General features: G+C 38.6%; 1 protein-coding gene across 1 annotated transcript in view; it reads right to left on the minus strand.

The window, feature by feature from the left end:
- Gpc6 (glypican 6) overlaps positions 1-14,704 on the minus strand; it is a 1,221,089-nt gene that overhangs the window by 502,097 nt on the left and 704,288 nt on the right. The gene's annotated exons all lie outside the window — the stretch shown is intronic.

Here is a 14,704-nt window from a genome sequence, read left to right on the forward strand (position 1 = left end):
TATTTGTTTATCAATAAAATTATGAAAAAAAGAAAGGGATAATCTTAAGAAATAAATAAATAAAGATTGTAGGTGCATGAATTCAGCAAAATAATCTAATAAAGTCCAGTAGTCCATAATAGTAGTGGGTTATCCATAGGACTGGCAATGTCAGAAGTTGTTGACTTGAGCTTTTTACAGCTCAGCATATTAATATGGATTTACCTTTTTATATCTCATTTTTATACTATGAGTTCAGTGCATCTAATTTAGACTCCTTTCCAGACTCCCAAATCTCTTTATAACATCATTAGCTTTTTTGATACCTTTCCTAAGTTGTTCTTCTTTACTTGTGTCTGAAAAGTCTTATCCAGTGCATGTTCTTATTCTGGATCTGATTTTCTAGTACTACAATTTAATATACCCAAGTTTGAAAGCAATTCTTTATTAGAATTGGAGAGCAGGGCCTCTAAAGCTTTGTGAACCTATGAACAACATTCACTCTATGAGACTGCTGTAGAGCTTCACTAAATCAAGAACCACTTTGGTTCACATCAAACTGAAATAAAACTGGGTGAATTAGGCCACAGTCTAAGCTCATTATTTATGGAAAATGATTAAGTGATGTTTTAAAATGAAGCCATTTATATATTCAGCATCAATATAGTCTTGCTTCTATTCCCAGTTTTGTTTGAATGTCATCATGGAACACTGGCTATGCTTGCTACTAACTTTTACAAAGACATCCATGAAATAATAGCAACACTCTGAGTGAAAGTCACACGCCAAAGGCATGGTCATGGGTGGTTAAGTCCCACAATTAATATCATAAGAGTTGTTCTCGCCAAACCCTTTGAGGATATTATACCTTTTTAAAGAAAATGAATCTGAATTTAAAACTTAAAAGTGAAAAATTAGAAAGTGTTCAGTATTGAATTCTGGATGCATTTCATTGGTTGCACATTTTTAGAACTTGTACTAAAGGTTCATAACATTACATGAAAAGACTGCTTAGCATGTGAAAGTATTACATGTAGGTGAGAACTTCTGGTGTGGGTATATTTGTAAGGCTATAATTTCTAACTGTAGATAAATTTAGAAGTCATGGATGTCCTGATTATGTTCCAAGAAGCATGGCTCCAAATGTCTATAATCATATGATTGGTTTGAAAACCGACAAAAGTGGCTTGCTACTATACCGCTGACTATGCTTGAATACAGGCTGCTCTTAGATAAAAATGAACACTGGGTTTCCCCTCAAGCTTTCCATTTCTGCTGGGTTTACTAACTTGAATCTAGGATATTTTTGTGAGGATAATTAAAAATAAATGCATATGAAGTAGTACAGCAGTTTGACATCTAGGTTTTCACGAAGTCACTGTCCCATGTAATTTATAACAGGAAAGAAATCACTGGGACAGAAAACATATGCAATAGCACATTGTGGACCTGTCACATCAAGTTAGTGTCAGTCTCTGCCTAACCAAGACAAGCACCTCACTTTCTCCCGCTTCCCTTATGCTTTCATTAACTCCTCTTCCACTCATTCTACTGATTGCTGGGCCTGACAAATAGCACTGGGCTAGAATACAGTTAGGAGGGCTTTTGCTCCCCTTATCACAACAATCAGATGGATTTGTAAACTTATCATGGTGGAAGAAGTAGTAGCCCATGACATACTTTTAGGTCACTCTTCTTACATTTTAAGCATTGTCTTATGAGCATAATATGTTGTTATTCAATCATTGAAGATGATTTACACACCTGCAAGCCTACCAGCGGTTTCTTTTGAGTGAGATTTCTGCAGGGCTTTCATGTTTTCCTTATGAGTTTCCTTACTGGATTTTATCTTTAATGCATCAGGATAAATTAAATAAGCCATTTCATTTTCATTTCACATTCCAAGAAATGTCTCTCAAGTAACTCAATTAATGTTCAAAACCAATATTTGAGTAAGTGCATAATGTAATTAAAATTTCATAAAACTGCTATCATCATAGTAACTCTGTAATAAGCAACTTTCTCTAAGCAACAATCATAAAAATCATTCTCTTGTATTTTTAACAAGTCCTTTATTTGTCTAACTCAATGTAAATAAATATATGTACACACACAAAAATATATGCATGCCTATATATGTACACACACACACACACACACACACACACACACACAGGTATATTTCTTTTATTCCCAGGACATTTTTTCTGCAAGGGGATACTTGATCAACAGTATTTTCCATTAACAAAGAGCCAGTACTTTTGTGCACACTAAAATCCATTTATATCTTCTGAATAAATGACTTGTCATCCCTGAAAGCAATCAGGTACTATGATTTAATGTAGATGTGAGTGATATTGAGATATCGAGTGATACAGTTCTCAACAACACAGACATAATTCAGTGATGTAACACACGATACATAGTGGGGACAGATACTACATATAATACAAGAGATACATCGCTATAACTCCTGTGTGCTTGTGTGTGCATCTTTGCTGCCTGACTGTTTCCCTGTCTGTGGTTGAGATAAGTTTGTCTGTCATTTCAAGTTTCAGTGAGAATAAAAATCAAGGTGGGATTTCTTTAAATGTCTAGATTCTTAGATACAGGGACTGTGAATAGATACTGGAATAGACACTAAGCTGGAATAGATACTAAGACTCTATATTTTTTACAAGAACATCGAGTGACAAATGCCAATAGTCCAAGAATTGCCCTTTGACAAACACCAAAGGGGATGGAAATCTTATCTTTATTTTTTCTTCTTTGTTCTGGCTCCTGTGTCGACTCGTGCATGCCTTACTTAAGACAGGTTTCTTCACTCTATGTTTGTTTCAAGAATGATATCATACAGTGAACTTAAGAAGACTGTTCTTCAGTAGAACTATTAGGTGAATTGCTTAGGTAATTTTAACATTATAAAAACATCATTTTAACAAATTCAAGTGAAATTAAATTTAATAATATAGTTTGTTCCATTCTATATTATCTGAAGTTGATGAAGAGATGTAATCAAAATAAAAAATATTAATGAGATCTTTCACATTCTTTCTGCACAGTGAATCTTCAGAATTTGATATGCAAATTATGCATAAATCTCATCTCATCTCAAAATAGCCACAATTAAGCAATCAATAGTCTTATGAAGCAGAGGGTTACCATTGGGCTGGCACATGGAATTGTACGAATGTTTTCTAAAACTGTACCACTTTGCTCAAGGTGTGCTGTGACAAGCCTCACCATTTATGTATCCACTGAGGCAACAGGGTACCTTTCAGCTGCCAGAAACATATCACACTAAATGTTGTTGTCAAGATCTGATTGCTTGAGATACAGTTTGTGAGATGTGAAATTATTAACCTACTGGTCCTTATTATTGCTTCACTAAATTTTAGGAATTTTAAGAACAAAGCAAGACTCCTTGGAGGTGGCTGGTCCTATGTCATTAACTAGTCTTACAGTTTTGTGAAGATTCTAACTTTATGAGCAACAGTTGGTAAAATAATTGTATACAATGCACTACTCATAAAATTTTCACTTACTGACACACTTTCACTTACTCATTGATAAAATGTTTTGATTGGAGCCTGGGAAGTCACAAACAAAAAATCAATTGTTATTATTTATTGTCAGTAACAAGACTAAGGAAAACAAGTATTTCTCTAGTGCTTGGTATGTGTCAAGCATTGTTCTAAGGGCTTTAGACACTTATCACTGTCAACCCACACAAAGATTCAGTGAGATATATGGTATTACAATTCTCACTTTACACATGTCAAAAATGGAAGCAAAACAAAATAGAAGGGGCCGAGGAGAAGGTTCAGTAGGAAAGAGTTTCCCTGGAAGCACACAGGCCTGAGTTTAATCCCTGGTCTACCCCCCCCCCCAAAAAAAAAAACCCAGAAAACAAAAAACAAACAAACAAAAAACCCCAAAACACTTGAGATCCAGAGAAACAGTGCCATGTATGCAAGGCTGGTTTAGTAAATGATGACAGCAAGTTTAAAACCAGACAATTGGGATCATCAGTAATCTTAGCTACTAGGTCAGAGTCTCTCAACTGTGGAATTTTCATCATTTGGATGTGGACAATCTTTTTTTTTTCCACCAGGGATTCAACTCAGGACCCTGTGCTTATGCTGCTGAGCTATCTCTCAAGCCCAATAAATTTTTATTGTAGTGCTCTGTCTTGAACACCAGAGGTTGTTTAGCTTCAAATGAATGCTAGTTATCCCCAATCCCATAAATATTAACAAGCAAAAACAGTGGACTTTGCCAAATATCCCCTGGGGAGAAAAAGTGCTTAGACTACTGATCTAGCTTAGACTACTGATCTGAATGAACTGCCTTGCTGGAGCATGAGCCAAGTGAAGAAACTGCCTTCTACTAGGGGACAGGACAAGAGAAGCAGGAGGAAGGAACCCTGAGCTAAGTGGTGTAGGTGGCCTTTAGCAGCTGTGAGAAGCAAAGATTCGCTCTCCCATCCTCCAGAAGGGACCAGGCCTGCTGACACACCTTGACGTAGCTCAGTAAGACTGAGTTTGGACTTTTGGCTTCTGTAACTATAAGAAAATACAGCGGTGTTACTGTAAACCACTGAGATTATGGTAAATTATTACATGGTATTAATTACATATTATATTTTTTAATTTAATTTTTATTTTTTAAAGAGAATAAAAAACCTCTAAGAAAATCAGAAAATCAAAATTTCACTAAACAAAATGATAATTCAACAACGCTTGTTATATTGCATATTGTTGTATTCAAATTAGTTGTTCAGATTACCAAACATAAGCATGAAAAATTGGCCACAAAATTCAAAAGAAAAAAAATAAGCATTAACTGTTCCTTTCAATAGACCAGTGGAAATCAGAAGTACAATTATCCAAGCTATTCTGTTTATATTTTCCCCCTTCTTTCTTTTCTGAGAACGAAGAGCAGAATGCCATGTTATCTTAGCTTTTCATTGCTGAGACAGAAAGTCAGACATAAACAACTTGAGGGAAGAGAGGTTCATCCCTGCAAAAGTTCCTGACAATGCAGCCCAAGGTGGGAGCATTCTGGGGAAGAGCATGGTGGAGCAAGGCAGTGAAGGAGGGCAGGGTAGTGGTGCCTGGAGGAAGAAGACAAAGAAGACATGGAGCTCAAGTGCACTCATCCGTGACTCACCCAGACGCACTGCGTGGGCATTACCAACTTGGTAGGCATCTTTCAAGTCAGTCACACTGACAATCCAGTTGACCTGTCACACATGTTTCAGCCAAACCTCACCTTAGCACTGTCAGGTGAGATTACTTACTCCCCTTTCCATGCTTCTGTGACTGTATATCTGAAATTTAGGTAACTTAGGGAGTCCTAAGCAAGAAAGAGCAGAGGTGAGATTTAATAGTGGGGCAGAATCCGGGTTTTGCTCACCATGATGCATTCCCCTTCCTCCAGTTACAACACAGCTCAAGCTATAATACATTGCTTATTCAACCTGGAATATCTGAAGAGGTAGTCCCTGGACAACACTCTTGGAGGTGGGTCATTTGACCATAGAAAACCACTTGACAAAAGAGCAGTACAATAACAGGCCTTCTGTTCACCTCACTGGTTGGTATATACCCAAAGAGGGGAAGTTTGGTGATCTTCACATCAGCCTAAAATAGACCTTCTTGGAGGTCTGTGGAAGGTGGTGCAGGAGAATCTTCCACAAAAGCAGGCAAGTGTTTCAACGCTGACCATTTTGGGTGGATGATGCAATTCTGAACCTGTGAAAATCTGCCTGAACTAAATTTTCTTCTCCCAAAAATCTAAATCACAATATGCAGGCTTGCAATCAGCAATCTCTTTGGTATTATGATTATGTAGCAGATTAATGCGACCTGCATGCCCTACTTGCAAGATAATTAACACCCTGGAAAAGTCATTAACAAATCCTTGAATGAAGTAATGTCACAACTACCAAAAAGGTTTGCATTATGCAAAAGTTTTGTTACCAGAAGTACATTTATGGGTTATTTGAATTTCTAAATATTTGGCTTCTAGCAGTATTGATGTTTACAAATCTATATCCTCTGTTTTCTGGCTATGCAAATTATTTTCCCACTTTCTTTTACTTTTGGCTTTCTTTTGAGATAATTCCTCCCTGAAAATTCAGGCTGCCCTTGAACTCAGAGCCATCCTCCTCTCCGAGCCTCTCAAGTCATGTGACTATAGCTTCTCCATGTATTCATTTCCTACTGTAGGTGGCTCAATAGCATGGCGAGCAGAGTCATGGACTGGGAAGTCACACTGCTTGAGCCCACTACTATTGTCTGCAGCATTAGACAGTCTGCAGGGTCCTGAGCAATTTACTGAATGGCTGGAAGATACAGATTTGTCATCTGTCGGGCTCATACAGTTGGAGAACCTGCACTACGGGGCTTTGTTGGCAGGCCAAGGCCCATGCAGAGAAAGCTTCCAGAACAGTGCCTAGTCTGTTAAGATGCCTCTTGATTCCTTCCAGTAGGGGGCTCTCTCTCTCTCTCTCTCTCTCTCTCTCTCTCTCTCTCTCTCTCTCTCTCTCTCATTTTTCTTCTTCTTGTCCTCCTCCTCTTCCTTCTCTTCCTCCTCCTCCTCCTTCTTTCAGCTCTATGTGGAATTTCCACTGTGTCCTCAAACTATGCTAATTAGAATAAAAGATGCCATCCTCCAAAATCAGACAGCATTAGACAGTCTAACAGCAGCATAGAGGGATACATATAAAATTGTAAGAACTAAATATTGTGTGGGCATTTCTGATTCTTCTACTAATATCTCAGTAGTTCTTAAAGATCTTAAATGACAGATGAATAACAAGCCAGACTCAAAAGTTCTCTAGACCATACCCTTATGCTCTTTATAAAAAGTCATTATTGTCTGTTATTGGTGGAAATCTTGTTGACTGCATCCTGTTGCTATTATTATTTGACCCATGCCATACTAAATTGTTTCTTTGGCTCCTCCAGACTTGAGGCTGTACACCTGCCCAAGATGAAAATGCCCACTGTCTTTTGAGGGCCTTTAGATAGAATCTGTGAAAAATATCTCTGACTGACAATCGACAACTACGACCCTTTTCAGCCTGAAGAAGCCAGAGCCATTGCCCATTATTCCCTCATGGCAATTTGGGTTACTTTTTCAGAGAGAGGAATATTGTAGGCAGCTGAGTTAGATAGAACTATTATAGGCAAGCAGATAGGGCTGGGCCCTAAAGGACCCAGTATGGAAGGCAAGATGCCTGGCAACTGTGAGAGAGGCAGGCACCTTTGCTGTGGGCCAGGCTTAAAGAAAAAAGATTAAACAATTGCACCCACATACCTTCCTAAGGATGGATTTCAAGGATTGATGTTCTGAATAGGTTTCTATCACCTTGAAAGAACCAAGAAGTGTCACTAACCCAGCCCCACACAGGAAAAGCCCCTGTTCTGTATTTATGTCCCTTTGCTACGTGACATGCTTCCCCATTTGGCCTTGAATTCCATCAATTTTACCTAAGCAATTATACTTGTAATTTTATTGGCCAACCATATTTTTGTCCCATCTCATGCCCACCTTGCAAGTTTCCATGTTTTCCACCTTAGACTTGCCTTACCTTATAGTTCTGCTGTATAAAAAAATCTCTAAAAATCCCTTGTCAACCCACTCTGGTCCCCTTCTGTCCCTCTCTTGGACAGAAACTTTCTTTCCCTCAATAAATATATTCTGCTCTTAGAATTGAGGCCATGCACTTCTTTACCCTTTCTTCCTAAAAAAAAAAATTTGCATTTTCCAGTTTAATGGAAGGTACCCTCACCTTTCCGCCAGTGGCCTTACTGAGAGCTAGAATGTTGGGAGCCTCCTTTCCTCTGGTTTCCACTGCTAGTTCTCTTCTCCCCCGCTGCTTGTTTTGTCAGCTCTTATCCACTGTGTAGACTGTCTGTATTGCTTCTTGTGCCTCTAGAGACCCTTCTTATTACAGTTCACCCATTAGCCACCCAGCCTCTGCAGCCTGGCAGAGTGGTTTCTTGGTACAATGTGGGCACAGTCGTCGTTAGTTATACCACTGAGGACCCTACTACAAGTGGGTCAACATGGCAGGTGTATTTCGCACATTAACCTCATCACAACCTCGCCACAGGAAACTGAACTTTAAGGACATTAATTAACTCGCCCATGGATCCCAGCTGATACATTGTAAAGGGGTGACTTTACCCCTGACCTTACTCTCAATGTTCTTACAACTCCTGGATGACTCCGTATTTTCATCAAAGGGTCAGGGAAAACATCACTTTAAGTTGGAAGAGGAAACTGATTATCTGCTGTCTACCATGTTGTGATTAGCACCCTGCTTATCCTTGAAGATTGTGTCCCCTTCATCCTCTGATCATTCTCTTATGCAGTGATGAGAGCTAAGCTGTCCCTGGAGGGACCCATGAAACACTAGACCACTGAGCCACTGACACACGCAACTCAAAACTGAAATACGCTGTAAGGATAACACACACACCACACCTGAGAATATAAGCCACCCATTCATAACTTTAAAAATGGATTAATATGGAAATGATAACATTCTATATTTAAACCACTAAGTTTGCTAACATATTTCTATGGAATAGTGCTGAACTAGATTCTTTTTTTTTTCTTTCTTTCTTTTTTTATTTTAGGGAAGGGTCTATAGGGTGTTCAGGGTCTCACTACTAGATCAGACTTGTAGTGATCCACCTGCTTACAGCCTCCCAAGAGCTGGGATTACAGGTGTGCGCCACCACACCCACTCTCAAATACCATCTCAGCATGCCCCAGGGGCAGAGCTGAGGATCGAACCCCTGGCCCGTGTACCTGCTTGCAGGCACTTTAATCCGTTAAGCTATTTGGCTGGCCCTGAACTAGATTCTAATCCTGTCAAAGACTAGTCCTCTAATTTCTACACCTAAAACAGTGTTTGTTTTTTAGGGAACACATAAGAAATGTAAGGCAAATGTTAAAGCCCGAGATCCAAAATGCAGGTCAGAAACTCAGAAATATAACCAGTCTATTGTCAAAATCCTCTTATTTCCTATAAAATGTTGATGAGAGTAATTACTTGAAAATTTACACAAACCTGTTTAAATTGATGGTATACTGTACTTGAGGATGATGGTATTAACATTCTCTAATAAATATATTACCAGCAACAAGAGAACAAAAGCACAATTGTATATTTTAGTTACAGAATGCACAGGAAAGGTGGAAGATAAATACCACTGTCCACAGAATAAATGGTCTATACTTGGATAAAACTGTTTTAAAAATCAAGTATAGTGGTCAATAAATCTCCTGAAGTTCAAGTGCTAATCAGACGTCTGGAGAGGCTGACTTTCTGGCTTTTGACCTGAAAGGCAAGTAATGAAAAGGGCCAGGTCTGAGTCATGAAAGTAAAACCCTTATAGACAGTGAGGATCTGACATAACTTTTTGAAGTACTGTAGAGGTGAGGAGATTGTCAATGACAAGTACACTCAACAGAATACAACGTTTTCTTTCTCAGAAAGCTTTACCAGCACTGAAAAGGTAATACCCAGAATAAAGTTGAAATACTTCCTACTGCCTCTGGTACTTACAGTTTAAATATCTATCTGTCTGTTTGTCTGCCTGTCTGTCTGTCTATCCATCTAGCATCTATCTGTATATAAATACCTATAAACACACACACACACACACACACACACACATTTGTATATAAACACAGAAAACCACAAATAACAAACATAAAGCTCCCTTTCAGGATAGCTCAATGCAGAGAATCCATTCTGAACTATCAGAAGCAAAATGAATCTCCACTTCTTACTTACCACCTGTCAATCTCATCAAGATTAGTACAGGATTATCCTCCTCTGAACCACAGTGACACCTCAGAACTTGCTCCAGAAAGTGAGCAACCACTGTCTTTGGTTGAGCGATGAAAGAAAATATTCTATTTTGGGAAACTCTAGTTATTTAAAGGTTTTGTGAGTAAAACAAATGAGAGTTTGGAGAGAACTCTCATTTTCCTTGTTATGGTTTAGGAACATTTGATCCTAAATTATTGCTGTATGATCTCATAAATTTACTGCTTGAAGCACAAAGTTTCACTACTCAGAATTTTGTGAATACCTTTCTATCTCACCATAAGTGGAAAAGAACAATTTAGATATGCATGACTAAACAAAATATGTAAAAACAGCACCTCATAAACATTTTTTCTAAAATCAAACCAAAGAAATACTAAATTTTGAGCTGTGGTTAAAATAAATGAATACTTACATTCTGTCACTGTTAAGAAAATCACAAAACAACATTTTATTGTACTATAGGGTTTAATCCTCAGACTATAGAGTTGTGGAATTCGGGGGTCCTCTACCTACCTTCCCATTGTTTGTTTTACCTTATATTTACTCTACAATTGGGGTGAAATGGAAATGGCCACCACTGGAATTGCTGTTCTTGATTGCATAGGCACGTCCTTAATTATAAAAGACTATGCAGAAAATGTGTGAGAGAGACAAATTAAACTAATTACCCATACTGTTACTGTTTTATTTTGTGAAGGAAATCAGAAATGTGTCACTTAAATATTATAAAGTACTTGCTTTAGAATATAACTGGTTTCTGAGCACCATTGATTCAATCTTGAGTTGCAACAAATTGCAATACTGCTATAAGCAAGCAACTGAAATAGATATATTATATGCAGTCACGCAGGGCTGGTGTCCAAGGAGCAAATATGGAAGATGAGACACTTTGCAACTGTGGGAGAGACAGGCACTTTCAGCTGTGGGCCAGACCTCAAGACAAAGGATTAAACAAGTGCGTCTATCTGCCTTCCTAAGGACAAACGTCAGACATTCTAAATAGTTCTCTGTCACCTTGACAGAGCCAGTAAGCAACACTAACCCAACCTTCTAGTAGAAAATTCTCTGTTCTACATTCATGTTTCCTTGCTATATGACTTTCAAATCTTATTGGTTGACCACAGTTTTGTCCCACGTCATGCGCACCTTGCGAATTCCCATATTTCCCATCTTGGACAGTCTTACATCATGGTTTTGCTCTATAAAAGGTCCTTGAGAAGGCAGGTTCCTTGGAAACCCTCTTAGATTCCTCTCTCTCTCTCTCTCTCTCTCTCTCTCTCTCTCTCTCTCTCTCTCTCTCTGACAGAAATGTCTTTCTCCCAATGAATATATTCTGTTCATAACTTCTGTTGTTCCTAAAGTGCATTCTTTTAGTTTAGAGAACATGAATTCATACCAGACATATAGAAGGCTGAGAGTTTCTTTCCCTCATATCAATACCTCCATGAGTGAAATTAGTTTGAGTAATGAGACTCAGAGTGCATTCATGGATAAGCAAAACAAATTTCAGTGGTTTTCATATAAGCTTATATTTATCCAGTGCTTATATACAAGGAGGCTGTGTTAAATCCTTGAATGAATTATGACATGTAAACTTTACATCTATAAAAGAAGGTAAATAAAGTTGTTTTTGCCAAGAAGAAAATCCAAGCTAAGGGAAGTTAAGTAACTTGCCACGGTCCCGTTTCAATGTATGTTAGATCCAGGATTCTATCCTGATTAATTCTCTTTATATCTAAGTCATCAAATTTTGCATGACTTTGATCTCGAATAATCAAAACAGTAGGACAACGAAGCAATGACACTATTTTACTATTTTAACATTTTCTTGCCTATCAAGTTGGTCAGATTTAATAACTATACATTGTAAGTAAATAATTATTACCCAAGTTAATTTCAAGCAGATTGATAAGATATTACCAGGGAAGGGAAAAATGTCCTTCCTAAATAGAAAATAGAGTCATTATGCATAGTGTTTATCCATCATCAGAAGACACTTGGCTATGTTTTAAAATAAGTGTTAGTTTTTTATGTTTTTGTATGACCCTCAACATAATCCTATCTTGGTCCTATTTTAGACAATCTAGAAGCTTTGATGCTTTAGCCATGAAGTTACTTCATTCAAGGCTGTCTTAGCGAGAAGATTCACTTCTAACACTTTTCCTAACGTATTTTAGAATCATTTATCTATTTCATATAGCATATCACGTAGAACAGCCGGTGGAGAGAATATTTTGCTGCAGGTAACGCTATTCAAGCCCTCAGCTGAATATACACTGAGCTGAACATTACACAGGAAGCCGTTGGAAGAACATATGGTCACTGTCAACAGTGAGATCTCTACACTGTGCTGTGTCATTAGCGATGCACTCACTAGGTCCAACCACAGAGTCACGCATGTTCACAAGTTCACACGAGCTTTGGTGACTCAACAATTTGCCCTGGCTAATCCCAGCTCTAGCTATAGGCTTCTATTTACAGATACACAGAGAAGTAGAAGGGGTACCTGACATGTAAAATAACTGACTGCAAAGAAAGCAACCGTGTGCCTGGCTCAAAGCTGGGATCTTACCATTCCTACAGTCAGATCATTAAGTTTGAATTATGGCCCATAACAATTTACTAGGCTAAAACTATGAAAAGCTGGTCTCTTGCCAATAGAATTACACCCATACTACTTTATTTTCAGCTATAATAGTCAAACATATATGTCACACACCAGCCTTCCCTGGTGCAATGAAGATGCAAATTGAAAGCTACAAGTTACAACCTTAAGCAGTTTTTACCCTTACATATGGGAAAATACAGATCACTAATAGGTAATTCACTAGAGACTAGTGATGTCCCCAGACTAGGAAGACCTTAGCACATTATGGGAGTATGTTATCTTTAATCCACACATAAAATTGTACTCAGTGGCATAAAAGACTCATGTTTTATTCCTAGTTTCTTGTCTCCTTTTTCTTATTTGTGACAAATGGTTTATGTGTGGAGCATATACAACCAGCTGCTTACCTGTCTTTCAAATCAAAGTTTCATGAAGCTTATTGCAGCTTATTTCCAAAATACCCCACAAATCCCATGGCTCCTGGAAATGGTGCCCTATCCGGTACTCTTCCACACAGAATTTTGGCTTGAGTGATCGAAAGGGTGCAATGAAAATGACTTACTGAGACTGATTTGTAAACAAAGTGTGGTTTGCACTTTGCTGTACCCGAGTGCCTGAAAGTAGGCAGGTTCTACAGAACAGGCCCTACTGCCCTGATACTCACGTGTGGCACAGTAGCCAAGATACTCACAGGTGGAGGCTGTTGGAATGGGGGAGAAAGTGGACAGTCTTCAGCTAGTCTAGCAATGCCAGTGGAGAGTTGCTTGGAAGAAAAGAAGGCATCTTGCTGATTTCTGTCCTCAACATGGGGAAGCACTGAAGAACTCAGTCAACAGCCAGAAATGACACTAGACAAGGCACCTCTTTGGAGACATTCTTTTATTTTGTATTCTAGGGAAGGGTTTACAGGGTGTTCAGGGTCTCAGTACTAGATAGGACTGATAGTGATCCTCCTGTTTACAACCTCCCAAGAGCTGGGATTACAGGAGCGCATCATCACGTCCAGTCTCAACTGCCAGCTCAGCGTGCCCCTGGGGCGGGGCTGACACAGCAGGCCCCAGGGATAGAACCCTTGGCCCCTGCTCCTGCTTGCAGGCACTTTAATCCACTGAACTGGTTGGTGGGCCCTAAATGGAGCCATTCTAATCACCTTCAGATACGCAAGCCACTGGAAGCAATAGACCTCAGTTGTGGAAGTAAAGACAAGTCAAGCTGTGGCTTGTCTGACTTCCAGCCAAGAAAAACCATAAGTGCAATATCATGGTTACAATTTTATCCTATAAAGTTTTAAGGTAGTTTATTACACAATAGATGACTAGATTAGTCTTTTATTTGTGCCCTCAATGCTGCTTAAAGTAGATTTATTCTAAGTTAAGTTTCTACGTAGGATCTACTTTGCTGGTCTAACAAGGAAAGGGTAGTTTCACATTCAAGTTTGTGGAGAAATCACCTTTTATAACTAACTCAAATTTCACAATATCTCATACTACAAGTAGAGCTCATTATTTTTATTTCTCTATTTTGATGCCCAAGGATATGGAGAATATCATCAGAGACTTAAAAACAACCTCCTTTATATCCAAAGGTCATTCTTCAGTCACTGTCCACATTTTTCTACTCCAGCATTAGATAAACAGGAAATGCTTTGTATTCAAGGAGACCTTGGATTTGAGCAATACCCGTTAGAAGCATGTGGCCTTAAATGGGTTTGTAAACCTCAACAGGTTTCAGCTTCTTGCCCCTGTAAATGGAGGTCATGTTACCTCATTTCCACATTTGTTGGGATGTTTAATGCAAGACAAAGTGGCTAAATAGGATATCACTGTGCTGAGAGTACCAAGAATGTAGCAAAGGCTAAGTGGTTAAACGCTTTCTCTCCTGGCCTTTGTGTGTATTTCTCTACTGCAAATGTTTCACAGTTTATTTCTGGGGAAATAAATTGCACATGATGAGGTAAGTTTTTACCCAGATTTTGCTATTTCATAATGCATACATCATGATGGACATCATGCATTTATCTGCTTGTTAATTTAAAAATTAAATAATTAAAAAGAAACCTTGACAATGTAACTTTGCTATTGTGACTCAAATCTGTGGAGGTCAACCTAGAAGAGAAAGCTCAAGGTGGCCTTTTTCACCTTCTGGGTGAAGAAGAAAAAGAGGAAGACAAAGAGGAGGAGGATGAAAGGGGAAGTGTGGAGGGAGGAAGGGAAGAGAGAGAGAGAGAGAGAGAGAGAGAGAGAGAGAGAGAGAGAGAG

Source organism: Octodon degus, unplaced genomic scaffold (assembly GCF_000260255.1).
Source record: "Octodon degus isolate 3935 unplaced genomic scaffold, OctDeg1.0 scaffold00013, whole genome shotgun sequence".
Lineage (NCBI taxonomy): Eukaryota > Metazoa > Chordata > Mammalia > Rodentia > Octodontidae > Octodon > Octodon degus.